General features: G+C 39.6%; 2 long non-coding RNA genes across 2 annotated transcripts; both read left to right on the plus strand.

Annotated features, from left to right (window-relative positions):
- Positions 1–724: 724 nt before the first annotated feature.
- Positions 725–3,095, plus strand: LOC147416196 (uncharacterized). The gene is made up of 2 exons (XR_015183997.1): positions 725–1,168; positions 2,294–3,095. It is a non-coding gene; the product is annotated as an uncharacterized LOC147416196 (long non-coding RNA).
- A 970-nt stretch (positions 3,096–4,065) lies between these two features.
- LOC147416197 (uncharacterized) lies at positions 4,066–19,589 on the plus strand. Its single transcript, XR_015183996.1, has 3 exons — positions 4,066–4,095; positions 12,262–12,354; positions 19,086–19,589. It is a non-coding gene; the product is annotated as an uncharacterized LOC147416197 (long non-coding RNA).
- The last annotated feature ends 3,588 nt before the right edge of the window (positions 19,590–23,177 follow it).

A 23,177-nucleotide genomic window follows, 5' to 3' on the forward strand; every position in this document is an offset into this window, starting at 1 on the left:
AAAGTAATAGAGCATCCCCTCAATAACTTAATAGCCATGACAACCATACTATTTTCTCACCGTTTGATGAGTCCTCTTCAGTTCAAGGCTGAAGTTCATGGGTGCTGTAGAGAAGATCACTTGGCAACTGCTCTGCTGTAATTAATCCATGAATAAAGAATGGGCTTCAGTTTTCACAGATACCAAGCTAGCACTTTTCACAACCATTAAATCCACAAAAAAAAAATTAAAACATTTAGAATTTACAGTTAGGCCATTTTAGCAAAACTTTACCACGGAACCGAAGTTTAATAACAAATCTTTGTTAAATCCTCAGGGATATGTTAATTATTATGAGTCAGGCCTATAGCTATGTTAGAGTCAATATTATAAGATCTGAATGAAATACAGTAAATCCAACCTTTTGACTACACCATTAGTCTTTATGCTATGTTGAGCATTTTAGAGGCCGAAAAAAAACTTAATTGAAAATTGGCTATTGAAAAATCAGAAGGTAGCCTACAGTAAAAAAAAAAAAAGATATTTTTTTTTCATCTGGAAGTTTATATGGAATCTAATAAAGTATATGCAAGCCCTAAGCCAGCACATACTTCTTGCAGTCCTTACTGCCTACAGAAGCATCCCTAGATCTGGTCTACACTGTCAAATTCAGAACTCTGTTTTCACTGTACAATAATAAATGCTGTCCACTTCAGTCCTTTCTGGATTACAATTTCTATCGTTGCTAGCAGGCTGAAATTGCAAAAGTAATTCCAAAGTCTGTATTTGTCAGGGTAAATCAGAGACTGAATGGCTACAGAAGTAAGTAGAAAACTCATACATGAAAGAGGACATTCAACCACAGCTACTAGGTTATTAAAGTGAAATTTTAAACTTCAACTGATATCAAATTTACAGAAGAGGTCTGAAGGGGGGCTTAGATGAATCTGTAACAGGGATCTAGAAGGCTGGACGAGCATCAGGGGCAAGGCAGGGCTCAAATTAGAAAAATAAATAGAAAAAAATTTTGAATTCCCACTGGCTGTATGTCCATATGCCATACAAACACAGAATACCAAAATAATAGTTGATGTGCAACTGTTGAAAAGATTATTATAATTACTACATGCAGGTGTATCTTGGTGCCCTCCAACTGGTCGTACTTACCCAGGAACTGGACTAGATGAAGGTAATGGAATAACATGCAAGTACCCAGGCAAGCCAAAGAATCTAACTAACAAGTTACACGGTACTGACACAATGCCAGTTTTCGTTACAGCAAATTCCTCTAATCCTCCTAGTTGTAAATATATCATAGAAACACATAGCAAGGTAATTTGTAAAGTAATGTGTGCCTGAGCCAGAAGACAACCTCCAGCTAATCATCCCTGACTAGCTATGAGCTTCTGTGCCGTTTTGACATATAAGTACCTTGCCTTGGTTTTGCCACCTCTCAACTGGACCTAGGCAATTCAGTACATCCAAGCACAAAGTCTGCCACATATAGGAAACTCCAAGTACAGGAAGCTGGGGGGAATGCATCTTAGCAACCATCTGTGGGTTATCATAAGTCCCTCTCTTCCACTCTATACTGATTTTCTCTAGAATTTTAAATTACAAATTCAGGGTCTCAAGATCCTCCAGGGCCTAAATCCAGAATTCCTAAAGAAATGCCTACTAAATCTCTAGACTGGATTCAGTTGTCAGCAGTTTCCCTCTTCTGACATAAGAGAACTTGTGCAACAAGGGGAAAAAAAGCTATCATTTCCAGAAACAGAACTTTCTCAGGGCTGGTGCAACTCTATGGAATGAACGTGCCTAGGAGCTAAGGGCCATCAGAAGCCTAACTGTATTTTGCTTGAAGAACAAAACACATTACTTTGACCTTGCCTTACTAACATAAATACATAACACATATATAGAAGAAAAGACAGCTAAAATAAACTGAAAACATTCAACTGCACATGCTCCCTCCCCTGGCAACAAGAGAACAGATAATATGACAAATGCTGGTCATGTCACTTATTGCAGTATGAGGAGATTCTCTGACAATATAATGACACTCTCTGAGGAGAAGAACCGATAACGGAGGACAGGCACTACTGGAAGGTGTTCAGGTAGCGCTGTAAGGAGAACTGTATGAGGAAAAGAGTCCATTAGAGAAACTGCAGCCTAACCTTGTATTTGCTACCACAGCAGATAAGGCTTCCACCATTCTGATGAGCCCAAGTTGTTTGGAATGGAAATTTGATCTAAAGGATTGACATCACTTGTGGTGAGGCTCAAAATCCCTTTTTCTCTCTTCTGTCCTCAGCTGTGTTCCTGCTGTGACTTTTTGGCTTCACTAGTCACTGAGGAAACAAACTGATGATCCTCTCCCAGATGCTACAGCCAGAGAATGCAATACCCACCTCGTATTACATGGATTTTTAGACCATAGCAATTGCCTTTCTCAATTATTCTGATACTCCGTTAAATATTTACCCATTCTGATCCTTAAATTATTATAACTGTGCATTATTTAACTTAAGAGATATGAATGGAAGATGTAACCAAGACTACTACATGAGGTTTATGTTTCGTGCAGTCTAAGTAATACTGAGAATAACGATTGTGTAATATCACTATTAGCTTCTTAAGTCTGAAACACAAGAGTATAATAACGAAGAGAACTACTCAGTGTGCTTACACATAATAACAAACATCTCAGTCTGCACAGGATCGGGGCCTATGTGCATTAAGCATGGAATCTGAGAGTAAGTATTAGATATTAGGGGATGTAAAAAGTTCACTTTCATTAAAAATCTTAACGAAACCTTAGGAATGACATCTGAAAGGGCAGTAGTGCGATTCTTCTAAGAGAATACCATGTCCTGTTAAGCAGAATGACATGCTACCTTCTACATCTTATTCTTACATTACGAGTGGAAAAATGGGTGAAAAATAATAACCAGAATTATTTTAGGGCAAAACTACACTAAATCTAAGTACAGAGTAGTGGTATCAGCAACATCATAATTTTACATTTTTCTTTACTGTTTTCATTGCTATTTCTACTGCAGAGTCCTCTTTTCACAGGCACATAGCCTCCAGAAAAAAAAAAAAAAAAATTAAAAGACATTGACTATCACTCTTTTTCAGTCAAAAGGCACACTTTTTAAAAATTTCACTCATGGTAATTTTAATAAAATAAGAGCAAAAATGTAAATACATTGCAAATCATTTATATTTCCTCCTTTTTAACAGAAAGGTTTTACGAAATGAAGTTTTTTCATCTGGCTAATTTGCACTGAGAACTTGGTTTAAAAAATTAGGAATCAATTTCTTTAGCAATACCAAACTTCAAATCCGAGGAAAATATAATAATATAAATGCATAAGATTAGCTATGTGATTACTTACATGTTGCCTTGCACTATTTTTTCACTAAGGATCTCCAGAATTACATATTTTCTAAGTAGCAGTAGTTTTCGTGGCCATGATGGTCTAAGCTTTCTGAGCCCAAAAGCTTGCTGTTTTCAACTGTGTCAGTTGGTTTAAAAAAAAAAAAAAAAAAAGAAAAAAAAAAAAGAAATTAGCTCTCCCTTCAAAGCTTGTTCTGCTTATTTTTGTCAGTGCAGCTCTAGAAAGGAGCAGTTGGAATCATGAGAAGCATTAGGCCCTGAGCCTGCTAACGTTCGTCTGCAAGTAGTCCAACTGACTTTAAGAGGACTAGCTCACAGACGTGAAGATTTTGAAAGTCAGTGGGAACAGAGCTCCCAAACTCTTACTATGTACTTTCGAAAATCTTCCCCAAAGTCATGGGAACAACAGCTTGCAGGTCCGAGGCCTCTGCTTTCCTTTCCCTTTTTAAAAGTGTATCAGATTAAAAAAAGAAAAAAAAAAAAGCAACCACAGGAGTCAAAAATCCCGAGGAGCCGCTGGCAGAGCTGGGTCTCCCTACAAGGCAGGGGTCCGCGCAGCCCGAGGAGAGCTCCCAGGGCAGAGCCCTTCAGCAGTCAAGTGCAGGCTAGTGGTCGGGGTGCCCTTCCCTCCGTGCCTTTCACCGGCTCGCAGCCTCCATCTCGGCCTCCCCGTCTGTGGAATGGGGACAGGAGCACTAACCCCGCTATATCAGGTACCCTACGGTCAGGCACAGCCTCGGGCTGGGGAGGGGGGGGGGGTGTGCGGGGTGAAAATGAAAGTTCACGTTTTCCCCCCGAGCACTGCGAGCAGCCGAGGCGGGAGCGCTCTCCAAGAGTTGAACCTCGCTCCGTCGAGTTCCTCGCAGAGATATTTTTTTTCAAATGACCAGCGAACGGCACTCCGGGCCCAATCTGCCCGCAGATGCGCCCACACAGCACCGCTCCGCTTCGCTCCGCCACAGGCTGTTCGCAAGCCCGGGCGGGGGCGGGGAGAGGGGGGGGTGGGTGTTGGTTTCGGGAGGGGGGGGGGTCGCCGGGCCGGTGCGGCGGAGCGCGTGAGGCGGCGGGAGGGGGAGGGGGAGCGGCGGCTGCCAGGGCGGGATCGGGCCCGCGGGCAAGCGCCGAGCGCTTCAAACCCTCCGGCTTCGGCGGGGTGCGGGGGGGCCTGCAACCTGAGCGCTGCGGGAGCTGCGGGGGTCCTCGGAGGCTGCAGGGGGTGGGGGGGTGGGGGGGGGAGGCGCTCTTCATATTTTCCTCAGGTCCTCCAGCGCACATCCCCCTCCCCCCCCCCCCCCCGGCTTCCTTTCCCTACCTTCCCAAAACGCGCTGTCCCCCCCCCGCACAGCCGTCGTCCCCCCCCCCCCCCCCCCCGCCCCGGGGCGGCTTTACCTTGACAAGTCCGCGGGGCCGGCGGAGGTCTCGCTCCCCCGCTCCCTCTCCCATACACATCTCTAACGCGCCACCTCTCCCCCACGGGCCGGGACTCCGGGTGACATTTCTCTCTCTCTCTCTCTTTCTCCCCCCCCCCCCCCCCCCCCGCGTCCTCCTCCTCCCCCCCTCCCTCCCCATTAGTGGCGGTTGGGTTGGTAGCGCGGGAGCGCGCGCTAGCGGGGAGGGCGTGGAGCGCGCGCTGGCTGCGAGCGGGGCGGGGGGGGGGGGGCATGGGGGGGGAAGGGGGGAGGGGCGGCATTGACAGCGAGCGCCGTGTCCGTAGCGCTGCCTCAGCCCGAGCGGCGCTCCCCCCGCGCGCCCCCCTCCCTTCCCGGCATGCCCCAGGGCAGCGGGGCTGGCTCTAACGAATTTGAATGAAGAGCCCTGCTCTTTCGGCGCCATTTTCGAGTGATGCCCGATCGCATCGCTGTCGCGGGGGAGCCGCGGCTGGCGGGGCCGCCCGCCGCCGCCGCCAAAAGTCACCTCCCTCCCCCTCCGCCCCCTCCCTTCTCCCCCTCGCCGCTGCTACCACCGCCGTGCTTCGGAGCGGGTGCCGCCACCGGCATAGGCGGTAAGAGCCGGAGGGACCGGGCGCGGCTGGGGCAGAGGGAACTGGGCGGGCGGGCGGGCGAGGGAAGCCCGTCTTCAGGAAAACAGGGGCAACCTGTACCCCCCGCCGCCCGTCGCCGGGAAAAGTCGCCTCAGGAGCCCGGCGGGCAGCGGGCGGGGGGCTCCCGGAGGCGGCGGCAGGTCTCGCCGCTGGCTCCTGGGCGGATCTGTCACTCGCTTCCCTCAGCCTCAGAGGGTGGGAGCGGGCGGGAGCGGCTGCCTCCTCCAGCAGGTAACCCTGCTTCCTCGGGGCGGCGGCGGGCAGCATCTCGCCCAGGCAGGGATCCCGGGAGCCCCGCTAATACTCCCGGCGGCCCGCCCCGGGGAGACCGGCGCGGAGGCGGGCGGGGGGAGCTCGGGGCGGGCGGGAGGCGCGGGACAGCCGGAGCGGAGGGTCGCGCCGCGGCGCCGGTGTGCGCCCCGCTCTCCCGTGACATGACATGACAGGCTTCCCTGTGATCTCCCCCCCGCTCCTTACCCCCACCCCCACCTCCCCCCCGCGGATACCTCCCTCCCGCCTTCTCCCCCGCCTCTCCGCCGTGGAAATTTCGGGGCAGCGCTCGGGACACGGCGGCTCCTGCTTCCCGGCTCTGCAGCAGCAGCCAGGATGACTTCCCCACTTACATGCACATCTCCCTTTCTCGCCGCCCCCCCCCCCCCCCCCGCCTCCTCCTTCCTCTCTCCCCGTGTTTTCGTAACCCGGATTAATGCCCCTTCGCTCTTTCTCTTCCCCCTTCCTTCTCCCCCCACCCACCCCCAAATAAGAGGACAACCTTCGCTTTTTTTCTCCGTTTGTTTCCTTTCCATGTTAGCAGATTAACTTCGCCGTTTAAGCGCTTTCTCCACCTCCCACTTAAGCGCTTAATTTCCCGTGTCACGATATCGGAGCCGCCTTTAGCAGAAACCTGGGTGACGGTTATGCTGCCACATGCTATCACATTTATCATCTCTGTCCCTTTGGGTATTAACGAAGGACCAAAGTGCTGTTCATCGCGTATTGCACAGAGCTATTTTTTTCCCCCCTCTTAACGTTAAAACGCGAGTTTCCTTCCTGAACTAGAGGGGGGGGGAAACATCATCCGAGGCCATTTGAATCGTGCCAGCTATTTGTAGGTGTTTTTCCTCTCCTCCCACACACCCCAAAACCGAGTAAATACCCTCCCCATAGATAGCCCAGCCTAACACTGTGATCAGAGCTGGCCATTCACCTCCTCTTCTCCGCCTACAAAATTCTCTGCCTCTGTCACCCGGGTCGCTATTTGTCATTGGCTTAGCTATTTTTTGGTGGCTGTTTCTATGTCATTTCTCGGTGGCCAGCAGCTCTCGGGCTCTCGGAGCTGTGTAAGCGCGATCGTGCTTATTGTGATAGGCGCCGAAATCGCTCTCGCAGTCCATCCGCTGAGCGATTCCCCCGCCGCACACGCATAATATGTGACACGGTGCCTTTTCCTCCACGACGCCGTTTAACCCTCTCGGGGCCGGCTTTGGCGTGGGCGCTCGCGTTTGGGAGTTGCGCACCCCCATCACACACACAAGGCAGCGTTTCGGTGTGGCGGTTCCCCGGCGGGAGCGCGGGCAGGGATCGCACCGGGCGGCGGGCGAGGCAGCTCCCGAGCAGCGCGGTAAGCTCAGGCGCTGGCAGGCCGGCGGGCTCCTTCCCAGCTACAATTTTTAGCGTTACTTTTTATTCCTCTTCCTACTTCCCTCTTCACTTTCGGCCGCCCAAGCGTTTTGGTTTGGTTTTTGGGTTTGGTGTTTTGGTGTTGGTTTTTTTTTTTAATTTTGTATTTTTTCCCGGAGGCAGGAAGGCGTATGGATATTTTCCCCGATGCCAGGCGAGCGGCGGGAGCTCGGGGCTGCCGTCGAGCTGGCGGGCGCGCAGGATGCGCAGCGAAGGCAGCATCGGGCCCCCGTTAAGGCGCCCGTTCAGCAGTGACTGGACCGGCTGCTGCCCCCCCTGGTTGCCTGCGGGGACGCGGTGCTGGGGCTGGGAGGTTGGACCGGGTCACAGCCTTTCCCCGCTCCTCTTCCCCACCCCCCCCCCTCCACCCCCCCCCGCACATCTCTCCGCGGCGTTCAAAGCCAGAACCGACCGCCTTGCGCTTAGCGCCCTCGCCACCGAAAATAACGAGTTAACCGAGGAACGTAGGAGGGACGTAGAGAAGAGTTGGGGTGCAGAAGTGCTGTACAAAAGATTTCTGTGTACATGGCTGAGAGCGTGTAGTCTTAAAGTGAAATGCAAAACTTAGCGTTTCCAGCATGGCAACTGGATTGTGATTCAAGGTATTTTCTGCGTAATGCAGAAATACAGTAGTTCAAGGAGGTTTTTCTGCCTCCAGTCCTTAGTTTCCCTGAATTCTTTTAATGCAGTACACAAATACACTTTTCCATCCTTTTTTTTTTTTGCTGGGAACAGCTGCTTCATTTGTCTCTGCAGTTTATACCTTTATGCCCTGATAGCTAGAAAATTCAGTTTAATCTCTGAAATTGTGATACTAGTAAGATCCTATTGAAATTTAGCACTTATTTCTTTAGATTTGCATCATTACTTTCAGAGTGCTTTCACAAGCATTTTTAGCAGTTAGTATGGGAATGTGCACAAAGCTGTTTCATTGTAGCTGTGTATACTTCAAAATACCAGGATTTGAAGAGATTTACACTGTTCAACAGTGGAAGTGCACTCACAGACACTGACTTTCACTTTCAAGGAAATAACTGTCCTGACTCATAGGTAATTTAGAAAAAAATAATCTATAATTCAGTATTGTACAGGTGCATATGCATTTTTTCCCACTATCTGACAGTCATTGTCAATAGCATGCAATTTATACCTATTTTTCATTTTAATTAAAATCTGCGCTTAGCACATATTTGACTACATAAAAAAACTGTTCTTTTCAGCTTTTTTATTTCTCAGCTGCACCATTCCCATATTTTACAATTACATAAAGGTGGGTGTGGCTAAAATGAAAGCAGTAAGCAACCTTATATCAATATATAGTCTGTGTTAAGTAGGTTTTCCTTTCTTATATTTAATGTACTCCTTATTTTGAGATATTTGGGGGGAAAAATTCATGTAGCTTAAATAGACCCTTGTAGAACTGTTTGCATTTTTCGCCTTAGTTAAAATGTCAAACATTAACTGGGATTACTTGGCCCTGGAAAAGTTACATTTGGAGGAAATATCAAATGAACTTAAAGATCTAAACATATATATTTATATTATATTGATAAATGAAAGTTAAAAGTCCTATGCTTAATAGAATGTTGCTTAGCTATACCATGTAGTATAGTGTGTGTATATTTTTTTAAAATTTTTTTTTAGTTGTTTCTTTTCAGTCTAATGCTTTATCTTAATTCTTAGGAAGAACATCCAAATAAGCTTCAGTTGTGTTCTCTGTGTCCACCCCCCCTTTTTTTTAAGCCCACTAAGTTGTACTGAAAGTTTTCAAGAGGTGCCCTTTCATTTTATAGATATAAATCTACTAAGCCTGGAGTAACTCTGAGATTTTTAATTTTCAGAAATAACAGTAATCTGAAAGTGTGATTATATATCTATGTGACTTTTTCATGTGTTAGGGTAGTATTATGTAGGAAGCTTATTGTAGTAACATTTTAAAGGCAGACTATGTATACGATAACAAGGTGCCATGGGGTTTTTTTTCTGTTCAGTTGGTTGTTTGGGTTTTTTGCTTAGCTTCTGGAATTCTGAACTTCTTACTATTCCATCCAAAATGTAATGTCATGGAAGGAATTTTGCTGCTAAACTGCAGTCTTTATTTCCTTAATTATCCTTATGACTAATAAGTCAGATTCCGTAGTGAAGTACAACTGGAACTGCATACACTCTACCTGCCCGTGTACACCCTGCCTGTGAACACTGCAGGGAAGGTGCTCGTCTCATCCATTGTGAATGTCAAAAGCCAACCTAACAGGTGTATCCATGCTTTCCTGTAACATTTTACATATGTACAGGCACACAACCTTTCTTTACATAAAAAGTAGCCATGTAACAGCATTTCTTTTACAGAACCTTACTGGGTTTTGTTACTTTCATTGGGAAGCAGTTAGCTACTGACTATATGTAAGGGAGAACTGAGAAGCTTATCACTGTATTCTACGAATATGCTGCAGGTATTCTGTTTTGTAGATACAGTCATCCACCCACACCCAAAGGCCCATTGCAAGTCATTCCAGTAATTTATATTCACTACAAACTGTCAGAGGTAGAGCGCATCTTGGACTAGTTCTGACTGACTGTGAGAGAAATAGGGAATGAAACTGGAGGCTTTTGTGTACAAACATAAAAATATTTTTTATTATAAAGTTTTTCAAACTAAAAATAACTTTATTTTCACCAATAAGTGTTCTCCACAGATTTTTTTTTTTTTTACATATGTATTATTACAAGTTCTAAACACTTAACATCTGGAACCCGATCCTAAAAATTATGATCTTTTCTCTTATCAGTAATATTTTGAAAATTTTGTTTGAACTGCCAAATTAGTCTTGTACATAGTCCTCTGTGACTCTTCTCACAGCCATCTTTTTTTTTTTTTTTTTTTTTAATTGAACTAGTGATGTATTTTAAAGATAGAAAGAAAGCTTGATATGCCCCACAAATACGAAGGGGAGATCAGACAGAGTGGACATGTGTAGCCATAGATTTCCAGTAACTTTTCTTTACTCAGTGAAAATGTTGCTTTGCCAGTCTATTTTTATTCTGTGAAGTATTGGTAGGAGATACATAGAATTATTAGTTAACCGATGTGTTAATACATAACAAGCTAGAAAAGTTAGGTTTCAAAAGGAATCTCTTTATTGAAAAATATCTTGATTTTTGGATGCTGGACAATTTCAGAAATGGGTAGAATCAGCTAGGTATAAAAATTCCTGCCCATGTTTAATTAGGGTGTAAGGCAATGTCTGTACTGATTATTTTTTTTAACCCTTTATTGTAAGTTTTTAAAACACTCCAATTCTAATAAAGAAACTTTGGGCTATCTCTGTTCACTAGGCAGTTGATAGTACCACAATTGAGGAATAGTTTTGATCTTAGCTTCGTGTGTTGCTGTGTGAGAACTCCAGCAGGCTTGCATGAAGATTAGAGGAGGGTAGCAGAACTTGAGCTCTCGTGCAGCTAACACTTGAAGTTTGGCAATTTTTTACTTTAATATTTGCATCTAATAATATTTTAGTGTATTATTGAAAAAAATAGGTTCTCTTTGCAGAGAATACTAAGTTTTATAGCTTTATAATTCTAAACACTTTTCCATATCTCGGTAATGAACAGTTGCTAGTGTATAAGGATGACCTCACACACAGACACACATTTATTACTACATACACACAACAGTAGAAAATGCAAATTATGTACATTTAGCTTTTATTTTGTTAAAAGTTTTCCGAAATGTCTTCTAAAACTGAAGATAATATTGTTATATTGCTCAAAAGAGAAAAAGAGCAGAGACTTTCAGTGATCGTTATTAATGTCTAAAGGAAACCACTGTTAGAAATAGGACCCCCCCCACCCCGTGACTGTTTAGTTTGTTTTCAGACGCTGCAATGAGTGTATCCACAGTAAATAGATTATTAATAAACTTTTCAACATTGAATCTAGTTGCAACTAATTATTTTATTTAGCATGAACTAAAATTCACTTGAAGATTTGCTCTGAGAAAAAGATAATTACACATCAAATAGGGCTTAAGCTTGTCTTTTCATTTTAGATGGTTTTATGTAAGTCCAGTTTCAGTATTATCTTTAAGTATGTTAAATCTCAATATAAGCAGGGGCGGGGGGGTGGATTTTCAGAAGACCGTTTGTGTTTCTGCTTTAAAATCAGAAACTTTTTGAAAAGGTGATATACAAGATGTGTGGAATACATGAAAATAAAGACTAATTCCTTTTTCTTCTTAAAGCAGGGTGCTTATTATAGTTCCGTAGCCGTGAGGGAGGTTTTAGTATTTTCTGGAACACACTTAAAGAATAAAGAACAAATTTATGGAAACATTTGTAAACAGGTGACCTGATCTAGGCATCTGCTACTCATTTTTTAGCCATAGGATGTGCCTTGTCAGGTATCTACAGTGGAAAAGTCAAAATAAATTTAAGAATTTGGCTGCGTGAATGCATTGTTTCCTCCAGTAGATATTTGACTATAGTTACTACCTCTATCAAGCTATACTTTGTTCTTACCTGGTCATGGCTAATTACTGTCATGGCTTCTTTTTAAAAAAAAAAAAAAAAGTTTTAAAAATTTATTTAATCTCTCTGAGTGTATTATATGTCTGTAATATTTTCATTATATATTTTAAAGTAGCTAACTTTTATAGGCTACATGTTAATAAAGGCAATAATGGTACTGCCTTGAAGAGAAAAAAAAAATTAAAGCTCATTAAAGAAAACCCCTGAAAGTTAAATACTTAATAGCAATAGCATGTTTTAGGAAATATGACAGTAGTAATCACACATCCATTAGGTAGTTCATACCTACCTGTTTGAGGGTGGAAGGAGAGATTGGGGGTGGGGAGAACAACATCCCCCCTTTTTTTTTTTTTCTTCCTCTTACTTTCATCTTAAAATGCTGTGGGAAGAATAAAAGCAGAAACATGCTAATCTGATTTGTTTCAGGAGGCTTCTGATAATAAAGAGGCATATCACAGGTGTTCCTAATCAAGTCAGTTTGGTTAAAAAAAAAAAAGTATTTTTAAAATTAAAGTTTCCTGTAACATAGACAATGCAGGGGTCAAGCTGATGACCTACATCTATGTTTGGGGATCAACCATGAAACTGTGGGTGTTGGAAATATGTTATAATACATGACATTTTTATTGCAGGTTTTGACCTTTCAATAGAGAGCTGATTTTGGAGAACAACTTACTCCTGTGATTGAAAAACTCTCTCTGGAAGGCTGATGGAGCATGAGCATGGTACATATTATATTAACTTTTCTCATATTACATATGTTCTTTGTTTTAAAAAGTGTGTACAGTAGTATAACTTATTCAAGTTTGTTCAAGATTTTTCCTTTTTGTGAAATAATTCTTCTTTACACTCCTTCTGTAAAATTATAAAAGATTAAGTAAAAGTATTTGCACAAGCTGTGTTCAGAAGGAAATGAAGTGGCCAAAAATATGTATAAAAAGCTGAGTTTGCAACAGCCTTGATCATTTGAGTTATATAAATTCTCCATATAGTATTGTTCTCCTATTCTTGTCTTGGGAGTTACTCCAGCTGAAATGTTGCTAATCCAAAACCAAAAGATGGATGATACAGAGTTTATTTTTTAAAAAACGTTATCTTTTCTGTTGGGAAGGTGTGTTAAAGGATAGAATAGAGAGCTAGCTGAGTGCATGCCAATGTACTGGGCAAAAATTTGTTTTTAAAGGCATTAATAAACTAGCTACCTGACAAGCAAAGAAGGAGAAAACAGGAAGAAAATGATCTTCAGAGCCCTCCACCTGTACCAGTATAGTCAGAAAATGTATTTATTTTATCTATTTATCAGTAGATAGATATTATATAGTAAACCAGTGAACATTTAAGAATAATTAAGATGGACTATGCTACACTCATATTGCAAGTCCTGCTTTGCACTAAAAGTACTAATTTGGCTGAAACTGAGAAATCCATTCAGAGTAATCATAACCTATCTACTTGTATATGTATAATCTTAACTAACCATTTACATAAACAAGCGAAATTAAAATAGTGACTGCTCTTGGATTGAGTAAATTTGTTTAAATACTAAATGGAGTAGTAAAAACTGTAAGACTTTATCTTCAGCAAAATATATTACAGTACAACAAATTTTATGAACATGTCGTGACTTTAGCAATTCCAGCTTTCAGCTGGAATCCAGTTTTTATCCTTAATCAAATCTGTCTGCCTTCAAGAGCACATTTTTTTTGTAGGAAGTAATTGTACCATAGAATAAAAGAAGCTTTAAAACCCCAAAATTTTAGATTATCCCAGTAACTGCTAATTTACACCAAGCAAATCCAGCGAGGTGTAAATTTCGTATTTCCTCATTGTTGTAACTAATGGCTAGGGTAACTGAAGAACTGCTGGCTTTTACCAAGAATACACCTCCTGTTGTAGAAGTATTTGAGGCAGACATGTTCTGAATATATTTTTCATATAATACTGTGATTTTAGGGTAGTTAAGACCTCCTGTGGAAAAAAATCAGTTGTGAAACAAAACTTTGAATACAGAAAGTATAGGAAGTGAAACATAAGTTTGTATAAGCTTTTCAGTCTGTGATTAGTGAGTAGATAATTCTTGATTTTTTTTAATTTTTTTTTTTTTACTCTTTTCTTTCCTTCTGTGATTAAAAATCACAGTGAAAGTATTTTTGTTAATGCTGTAACAGTGTTCGGGTAATATGCTTAATATATTCCCAAATAAATAAATATTTCACAGCCTGACCAGAAACTGCTCTGAATGTACTGCATTTCTGGGGTTTTGTTGTTTGTTCCTTTTTTTTTTTTCCTTTTTTTCTTCTAGTTCTCTTAATATAAGGATTTCACAGAACACTTCTTTGAATTTGTGCATTCTTTTTTTTTTCTGTACAAAAGCAATTACATACTTGTTAATGAAAATCAGGATTATGTTGCAAGGCAAAGGTATCTAAGGCTCCCTTGTGACATATTTAAAAGGTGAAAGTTTGATGGAGTTTCCTTGGTCTGACACAAGTTCAGAATATTTCTCACAGATTCTTATTCAGCAAAAAAAATATGGTTTCTGCTTCACAACTGTAAATCAAAGGGATTTTAAATTTAGGGCCTAATCCTGCAAACTTTTAAATACACAAGTAGTGCTAATGACTCACTACCCTGAATGAGGATTTGCAGAATGATGTTCTCATTAGATGCAAACTTTATTTCCCTCAGTGTGTGAAAGATATTAAAGTATTTTGAACTTTGAGACAAATCTAAATAATTTTTATAAAGTCCAAAGAGGAGAGTTTTGCAGTGGTGCAGTAATTGAGACTTGCTCATTTACAAGCTCAAATATCTTTCAAGAGTGCTGCAGTTGTCGGTTATCATTACAATCCGCTTTCTAAGTGTTGATTTGCTTTAGAACATTTTTATGCTGAAATTTGGCCCATACTAATTTCTTTTTCTAGAATTGTTTTGTATTTGGTAGTCAGCATGGCTGTTTCATGACCCAAAGAGTAGGTGAAACTTTCAAGAGAGTTGTGGGGTGTGTTTGTTTTATTTTCTTACTCCCTATTGTAGTTCTTATTTAGCAAAACTACCATTTATTTTGCTAGAAGTTGGGTCTGAAATAAGGGCTGGAGTGCTGGCCCCTTAAAATTGTTGGTGTGGCTGTTGCAAATTCTATGCTTGACTTCATAAACTGTTTTGCAATGTCTAATTGTAATGAGGCTGAAAAGATAAAAATGTACAGAATTCTTTGCTGCAGTGCTCCTCATGTGTAGCTTTCCATGGCCACTTTTACTATTTGTACCATAGGTGCACACCGGAGGCTCTACAGACCTTGTTGACTGAGTCATAATTTGAAAGCTGACAATGCATGCTTATTGCTCATCTGAAAGAACTGTTGTAGATTACTTTGTCAAGTCATCTATGCTTTCTTTAAGGACTTCTCTTGTTTTTCAAAGGCAACTGAAATAATTTTCTGAAAGAGATATGTAGCTGTAAGTGCAACCCGTGCCTAGCTATTACAACATATGTAAAATCAGCCATTGTTTAAACCCCTGTGATATCTTAGATATGTCTGGTTTTAAGTTTTGAAATATGAAACAACTGAATTTTCTGGATGTTGTTGGTTTAAACTAGATCCAGCTCTAACATTACTTTAAAATGGAGTTTTGTATACTATTAAATTTAAATAGACATTAACTTCTATTATTGGATTAGGCATTTAATGAAGCATGTATATAGGAAGGATTTAAGACTGGTATAGTTACACCTCATTTTTCCTTGTCTGTTGATAAGATGATCTTGCAAGGCAATAGGAAAAGAAAAACAAATGGTATACAAATTCTTTAGGAAAAATAGTTAAAACATGCTAATTGGGATACTTAAATGCTTATTCTTCTCACTCAAATGCAAATATATAAAAGTAAGGTATTGCCCCTTTTTATTTTTAATTTTATTTATTTATTTATTTCAACAAAAACCTAAGTAGAAATTTAAGTAAACCTATACATTTAAGCTGTGGGTGGGGGAATGAGAAATGTAATCAGAGTTCTTAAATGTTCAACTAGTGTATTGATGGCTCATTAATGTACCTTGTTTTAGACTGCTGTTTGCACACTAACATGAAAAAGGGCATGTATGAAGAAGCAGTTGCTAATTGAGTAGTATGTTTGAATAAACCACTGTTTCTAGCTTAGTTAATTTTATATTTATTTTAAATGCATGGATATTCACAGTAAATTTTTTTTCTAAGGTTCTTGGGGACAGGATTGGTTTTTTTCAGGGAACAAGGTTTTTTCTGTTACATTATTCTAAATTTTTACAGCAATATTTTGAGAAAATTAGTGGGTTTTAGCAAAATATACTACTAAGATAATTATTCAAAGAAAGAATTGGCAATATCTCTTGTTTTAGTTTGTGCAGTACTTAAAAATCTTAGTGAAGTGCAAATATCTCTGAAAGATTTACACCTTTCCATTAACCCACTAAATTTTAAGAGCTTGCTTTTTACTTCCTGTGAGTGTCCTATGGGGGTTTTTTGTTTTGTGGGTTTTTGGGGGGTTTTTAAGCCTTCAGGCCAAAGACTTCATGGTTTTAGACATCTACTTCTTAGCTGATATGAAGAGTGATTTTTTTTTTTTTAATTTTTTTTTTTTTTAAATTCCCCCTGTCCCCACAGAAGGAAATTAATTTAAGTATTTATAAGAAAGTTAACATAAACATTTTGGAAGTATTGTAATTATGAACATGATTATGACCTTCCCAACTTTAATTGATAATTTTATACTTCAAAATAGAGCATCATATAAGTAATTTTTAGATTTAGACTTCTGGTGGGTCCGGTGGATCTGATAAATCAAAAGATTTGGTTTATAATTTCTGTATTTTTTGGAATACAATTTTCTCTTAGTAGAATGGGTAGACACTGTGGTCTTAAGTGTGTTATCACTTTAGAAATTCTGAAAACACTTTACTTCCTCCTGTGACAAGCTACTCCATATTTTAGTCAAGATCGAGAAGTAGAAAAGGAGGATGCTCCATCTGTTGTGAAATGTTGTAATGGCTCTTATGGGGAAGTCTATCTCTAAATCAAAATATATATTCAAAAGTCTATTGCAGAACAGAGTTCTCTGTTGATACTGTCACACGTGTCAGTATCTTGCACAGGCAAAAGAACTCCTTATCAAGAAGAATAGTTATGTACTGGTTACCCTGCCCCCACGCTCCTCCAAACCTAAAGATTTTCTCCAGGTTCTCAGAAGAAGGGAGAATGATGCTTTTAATGCCAAGCATGGGAATTACACGAGCAGCAGTCAACTGTGTATTTTTCTTCATCTGTTTTATCACCTCACTCCAACAATATGTTTCAGTTCTCGGGCAGAGTGAGTATTAGCCAGAGACTGTAGTTCTGTATGACCAGAGTGTTGTTTTTTTTTAAACAAAGGGTCATATACTCATCTTTAATGCTGTGTATGAGGAAATCCGTAGGCTGTATGATATGCAAGTGTTACTAATACGTTCTCCATACTTCTTTAAGTCCTAAATTCATGGCCTCTCTAATCAATTCAAGAGCAGATAAAATGTGGTTTGAAATAAACTCACAGGAAAATGCTTGCACTTTTCTTTCTGGAATTACCAGGTTTAAGATCTGGATCTTCATTTGCATGGTGCCTGTTTTGCATCCAGGTCTAGAGTGTAACTAGGAGACTCTTGAATTAGCAGTGAGAGAATAATTCCTTCCAGGGTATTAGTACTGCTAGACTGTGTTCTGGTTTTACACCAGCAACTCTTCAGTTTTCATTAAGGATTTGGTCCCAGCTATGTCACTGTAATTGCAGTGAATTTGGCTGTGAATACTGAGTGTTTGTTTCAGAAATTTGTATTTTTGTGAAACTACATAAGAAACTAATGGAAATGTAAAATACAAGAATGTTCATAAGTTATCTCTTAAATATATTGTCCTGGGTTGGGTTCTTTTTGCTGTTTAGATACACATATTTCTTCTTGCATTTTTGGTGTGTAATACTTAATTTGTCAACCTCGCAGCCTTCTGACCTGAAAATGGTCATTCGAAATGCTGTTCAAATTTTTTTGTTTGTTTTATTTTTAGATTAGTATAACTTATGTTGCTGACCCACTTTCCATTATGTAAAAACCTGAACAGAATTTGTCATTGAGGCAGGAATTCATGAAGGCTAACACTAGAGGGCAATTCAAAGCAGCAGCTTACCCCAGAACGGCTACGGGTGCCTGTGGCCCTGTGTTGAAAAAGAGGGAGGCTATGGAGACTTTCCCAGGGTCTTCCCCAGGCAAAAGCTGGTCTTTGTGATTACCCTCCTAAATCATTTATTTAACTTGCTTTTCATATCCTTGAGGGCTCCACTGGATGAGGAGGAAGTGAAGCCAGTTCTTATGCTTTGCTGAATTAGAAGTTAAGAAACATCTTCCACAGAGTGTCTTGCCTCGCTCTCTCTTGCCACTGTCAAAAAGATATAACTTTTCAGTGGTGGGTTTTGTTTCTTTATTTTTAATTTGCTCTCATGTGCTCCGTTGAACACTTTGTCTGAAAGATACTGGGGTTTGGGGGTAAGGTGACATTGCACTGAAATTTAAATGCCTTTTCCTAAGTATCAAGGAAAATGGAATATATGGCAAGTAGAATATATTCTTGCAAAATACTGTGAAGTTATGCAAATTAATAAGAGTATAAATAATTCATTTCGTTAAAAAAACCCCAACACAAACAGGATAAGGCATCAAACAGGTACCTTGTGTCCATAATTTTATCAAGGAAAATACAATATATCAAATGTAACAAAAAAAAAAATAGTTGAAGTAAGATGAGCAATCAGGTGCTGTATTTAATATTTAACTGAGGAGAGAGATCATCTGTGCCTATTGTGCACAATTTAAACAATTTATATAACTGCATTACATAACAAATTACAGTTTTCACAGTTGCAATGTTCATTATAGATTTACAGAGCATCCTGAATGCTTGTAAATAATAACCTGTAATGCAAATGGTGATGTCATGGTTCTTGAAAAGCACTGAAGAATTCTTACTTTAGCAAGGCAAATTCTCTCATTATATTGAAATGTATGCACCCAGCCATGCAAATGCTTGTGCCATAGTACAAATTTCAACACGAGGGCATGTTGTAAGTGTGTGTGTTTATAGCTATCTCTCTATCTAATTTTATATGCGTATATATTGTATGATGTCTTTTATGTGTACTTATATATAAAAAAGCTAACCTAAGATTAAAATGGCATGATTGTTTCAACACTCTATACCAGTTTTTCAAGTAGAAGCATCTTTGCATTCTTTTGCACAACTTACTATAAATGTCTAAAACTTATTCTTTAACTGCTCTCAAGTTTGTTTTTTTTTGTAAAGAATACTTACTTACAATCACTCTGGCAGTGCCACAGATCGATAGAAATGCTACAGTGCATTGTTACAGTAAACATTTACACCTGTTTTCTGCAGGTCTGATCAGCAACTCCAGTGCAGTTTGAAAACATGTAATCTGCTGGCAATGATGTGCACAACCTTAATCGGTGCTGGAGCCTTTGGAAGAGAGATTGTGTCATCACACAGTACATAGTCCAATACTGACCTTGATGAATCTGTGAAAGAAGAAAATGTTTTTCTCACTTCTTAATTTGCGAAATGTACAAAAGAAAAAAAAAAGTAATGGAACATGTGGAATTTAACCCACTGAAGTTGTTAGATTCTCTGGGGCTTAGGGGAGGTTTTTGGGTTGTGAGGGGTGTTGAGGAATTAGTTGATAATTGTGTACAGTGATTAAGAGGTCTTAATCACACACATGAGCACTTCAGAATGTGAATATTTATACCAAATCTAGCTGAATACTGAAGTGCTTAAACCGAGCACATGTGTAAGCTTTTAAGAAACTTTTGAAGGAATCCTTAGTCTTTTGCAGGTAAGACACTACCAATTTAAGAATAAGAATTTTCATGCCAACATGACTTGTCTCGTTTGTTTTATTTTTTTCCTTTTACCAGCTTGATTTTTTGGCCCTAAATCAAAGAGATAATTTCTGTGGTTAAGTTAACATTAAGGCTGTCTTCAGAATTTTGTTCATTTGAACAAAGCAGGAAGAAATGTGTAAGTACCAGTAATATTGCTCTGTTCTATCTTTAAGCAGGTGGTTTCATGTGGTAGGCTGGAAGAGAGACTCTTTTTCTTCCCAGCTTTTGACAAAAAGGTGACGCATATGACTCAGAATTAGAAGGGGAAATCTGCCAGTTTGCATCAGTTCCTTAACTTGTGGGCTGCTATTCACCACAAGGAAAGAAAATCAGTAAACTGGCACCAGTGCTTCTTGAGGGATGAGGAGTAATCCTTTCCTTCACAAAGTGTAGGATGGTTGGAGTAGGCCTTTCGTATGTTACACTAGGCTTTTCCTATAGTAAGATGTTTTTTGATTGTATTAAATTTTTAGAAAGGAAAAAACCAAACAATGTTTTTGAATTCTATGTTTAGTGTTTAAAATAGGAATCAAGACATATTATAGCTTAATGCAGAGTAAAAGCGCAGGAATCTGCTTCCTTTTGAAAACATAAAACTTGTGTTTCGTTGGCACTGAAACTCAAAAACCATTGTAGATCTCCACAGTTGAAAGGTAAGGTTTTTAAATATTTTTTAGCCTAATTATGTGTATCTGAATCTCCAGTTCCAGCTTTTAAGTAAGTTAATGGGACTGAAAAAAATTACATACAGTAGCTTTGAGGCCAGAAGCTATCAGTTTTGAAGGGGAAAATAATTACTTGAAGTAAGGAACATCTCATTTTCAAAATGTCATGGTTTAGACCTGTGGAAAAAAGATAATGCGTAACTTAGTGATAATTCTGATTCTTTCATATAGATTTGAGTTATGTGAAGAGAGACTTCTTGCAATACTGATACTTGCTCAAAGAACATACTTGTCAACTAGCCTTTTATTTAAAAAAGAAGTCAAATGCTAATTGTTCAGAGATTGATGTCTTTTTGTGGGTATTTACTAGACGGTTTGATAGGGCTGTGTACAATTTTGATTATTTTTTTTACTACTAGTATGCTTTAGGTATTGGATTATAAATCTTTTTCTTAATATATTAACTTCTAGTTAATTCAGCATGGTTTTACTTTAAGCTTGTTAGTGAAATATTGAAAATCTAGCTTAATATAAAGCCATAAGAGGCACCCAGCATCCTTATCTTTTTTTTTTCTTTTCTTTTTTTTCTTCCCCACTGGATAAAGTTCCTTTCATTTGGCAAAACTATCGTTGTTGTTGTTTTGAAAAAGCCTATCCTAAGTGAAGTTCGTTGTCTGTCTGGAAAAATGAACTTCACTGTTTAGCAATCTATGTCAGCCTTAAAGCACCATTTTATTTTGTATTAGCTCAGTTCTGTGAGCTTGGGTCTCACTGTTGGGAAGTGGGGAAGCAACCCATAAACATTTTTGAAAGGGAGTATACGCATCTGTGTGTTAGATGGTATCTCTTCTATGAATATTTCACAGAGGGGGTGGGAGGAAGACATGAACAGCCTTCTGAGTTGCTGCTCCTGGTATTTCCTTAGATACCATTGAATAAACAATAATCTAAGTAGATAATATGACTAGGAATCTGCATCCTAAAGGTGTTAAGGACACTTGAAACTTCTGCTGAAGTGACTAATTAAAGAATGAAGTTGTAGAAATACAGCTAAGGATTGGAAAAGTTCTAGCAATTACTAGGAGGTGTTAACTAGCAGATTCCCTTAATAGCAGAGTTGATTTCTCCTAACAGTTCACTCTCACCTTTCGTAAGTCATGCAGTTGTCTGGCATTTTATAGAAGTCATGTAGGGATGATGTCAAGAAAAAGACAAATTTACTGTCTGAGCCAGAAGGCAGGCTTACAAAAAGCAACTTCTTTCAGGACACGAAAAGCTCTTTGTTCTGTGGCCTTGGTCTTTTTGTGCTTTGACCCTTATTTTATAGCATTGTCACTCTGACCCTAAATCTTTGGAAGCAGACACGCAGCAAATTTAGCCCTTTACAAGTGGCGTTGCATTCTGAGCTATGGGCCTGGTTTTTGTCTTCAGGTATTATAGTTCCATACAATGCTGATATGTAACAAATTCAAAATTTAGGATTTGTGGGTTTGTGTAGTGCAAGTAGTATTATTTACATATTGGGCCAAATTTTTTTTTTATATATGTTGCTATACTACTGTCCCATGATTTATTATTATTTACCAGTTTCAGATAAGATAGCAACCAGAAGGCAGTCTGGTTAGCACTGACTAATGCATTTTCAGTTTTCCCAGCAGTACTTTGGAAACTGATCCTATGCACGGGACACCAGGATTCCTGCAAAATGCTACTTGAGTATTGAGTAGTCTGATGAGGACAAGAAATGCTTTGCTATACATTATAGAGTTAGAAGATTTAAACAGCAATGCCTGCATGGCTTGCTTTCATAAAAGACTGGGTGCCAGCTTAGGAGAACATAAAATTTTACACTAGGCCCGTGACTGCTTCCTGGGCTAAATGAGCAAGTCTTCTGAGAATTTAATAAAACTAACTTTTTTTTTTTTTAAATTATTTCAGAAAGCTAGAAATAAAGAAAAGAGCAGAAAAGTAATAGTTAGATGGTTCAGGCGGGAGGGGGAAGAATCTAATAATTTTAAGGGGAGAACCTGTTTCCCTTAAGAACTTTCCATTATATAGCTGGTATGGATTGTAAGGGTATTGTTATTTGGAGGAGGATTGTTCCATTTTCTCTGTACAATTCTATGTACTTTGGGTTTTGTAAACTTGAACTATAATCATAGGATAATTTTTTCTGAAGGTAATAGTGTAGTAATCTAAGGATGTGTTTATTGGGGAACTTGAAGAAAAAAATGTAGCTTGATTTTTTTTTTTTTTCAATATTTTTTTTTAATCTGAAAAGGTGTCATGAGAATTTTTTTTTTTTAGAACTAATATAGAAGCTAAAGTTTTGTTTTAAGACAGACCTGGCTTTCTTTTTCATAGATCTACTAGACTGAGTATTAATATTTTTTGTGATAAGATCAGAGGGAAAGGAACATTTTAATGACCACTATAATGAAATATAAAACTTACTTTGTAGATCTTGGAAAATAGCTTCTTCGTTTTTCTTAATTTTGTATGTGTCCTTTCAAGCAGAAAGAATGCTGGTACAGATTGAAAGTGTTCACACAGTTTTCTTCCTGTGTGCATGCCAAAGGTGCAGGGAAGACAGATTTCTAAAAGTTGCATGCAAGCTATACCAGTGCAATCTAGAGGGCTCTGGAAAGCTTTTTTTGAAATACAACTTTTACAAACTCTGTTAGAAACCAGAGCTTGTTACACTTTACAAGTTCCCTGTAAAATGTTTCATATAGCAGTCTAGTTAATGCATCAACATCTGACAAAACACTCTTTAGAAGCTGGGAAAAGAGGTGGGAGTGGTTAGTGTTATTCAATTTTATTTTTAAGCTAGAGTTGATACTAAAATATACTGATAATATACTAAAACATTGGTAATATTTGTGTGCTATATCAGCTTCCCTTAGTTCTGCTTTTTTAGC

The sequence above is a fragment of the Leptosomus discolor genome, chromosome 1 (assembly GCF_034619465.1).
Source record: "Leptosomus discolor isolate bLepDis1 chromosome 1, bLepDis1.hap2, whole genome shotgun sequence".
Taxonomy (NCBI): domain Eukaryota; kingdom Metazoa; phylum Chordata; class Aves; order Leptosomiformes; family Leptosomidae; genus Leptosomus; species Leptosomus discolor.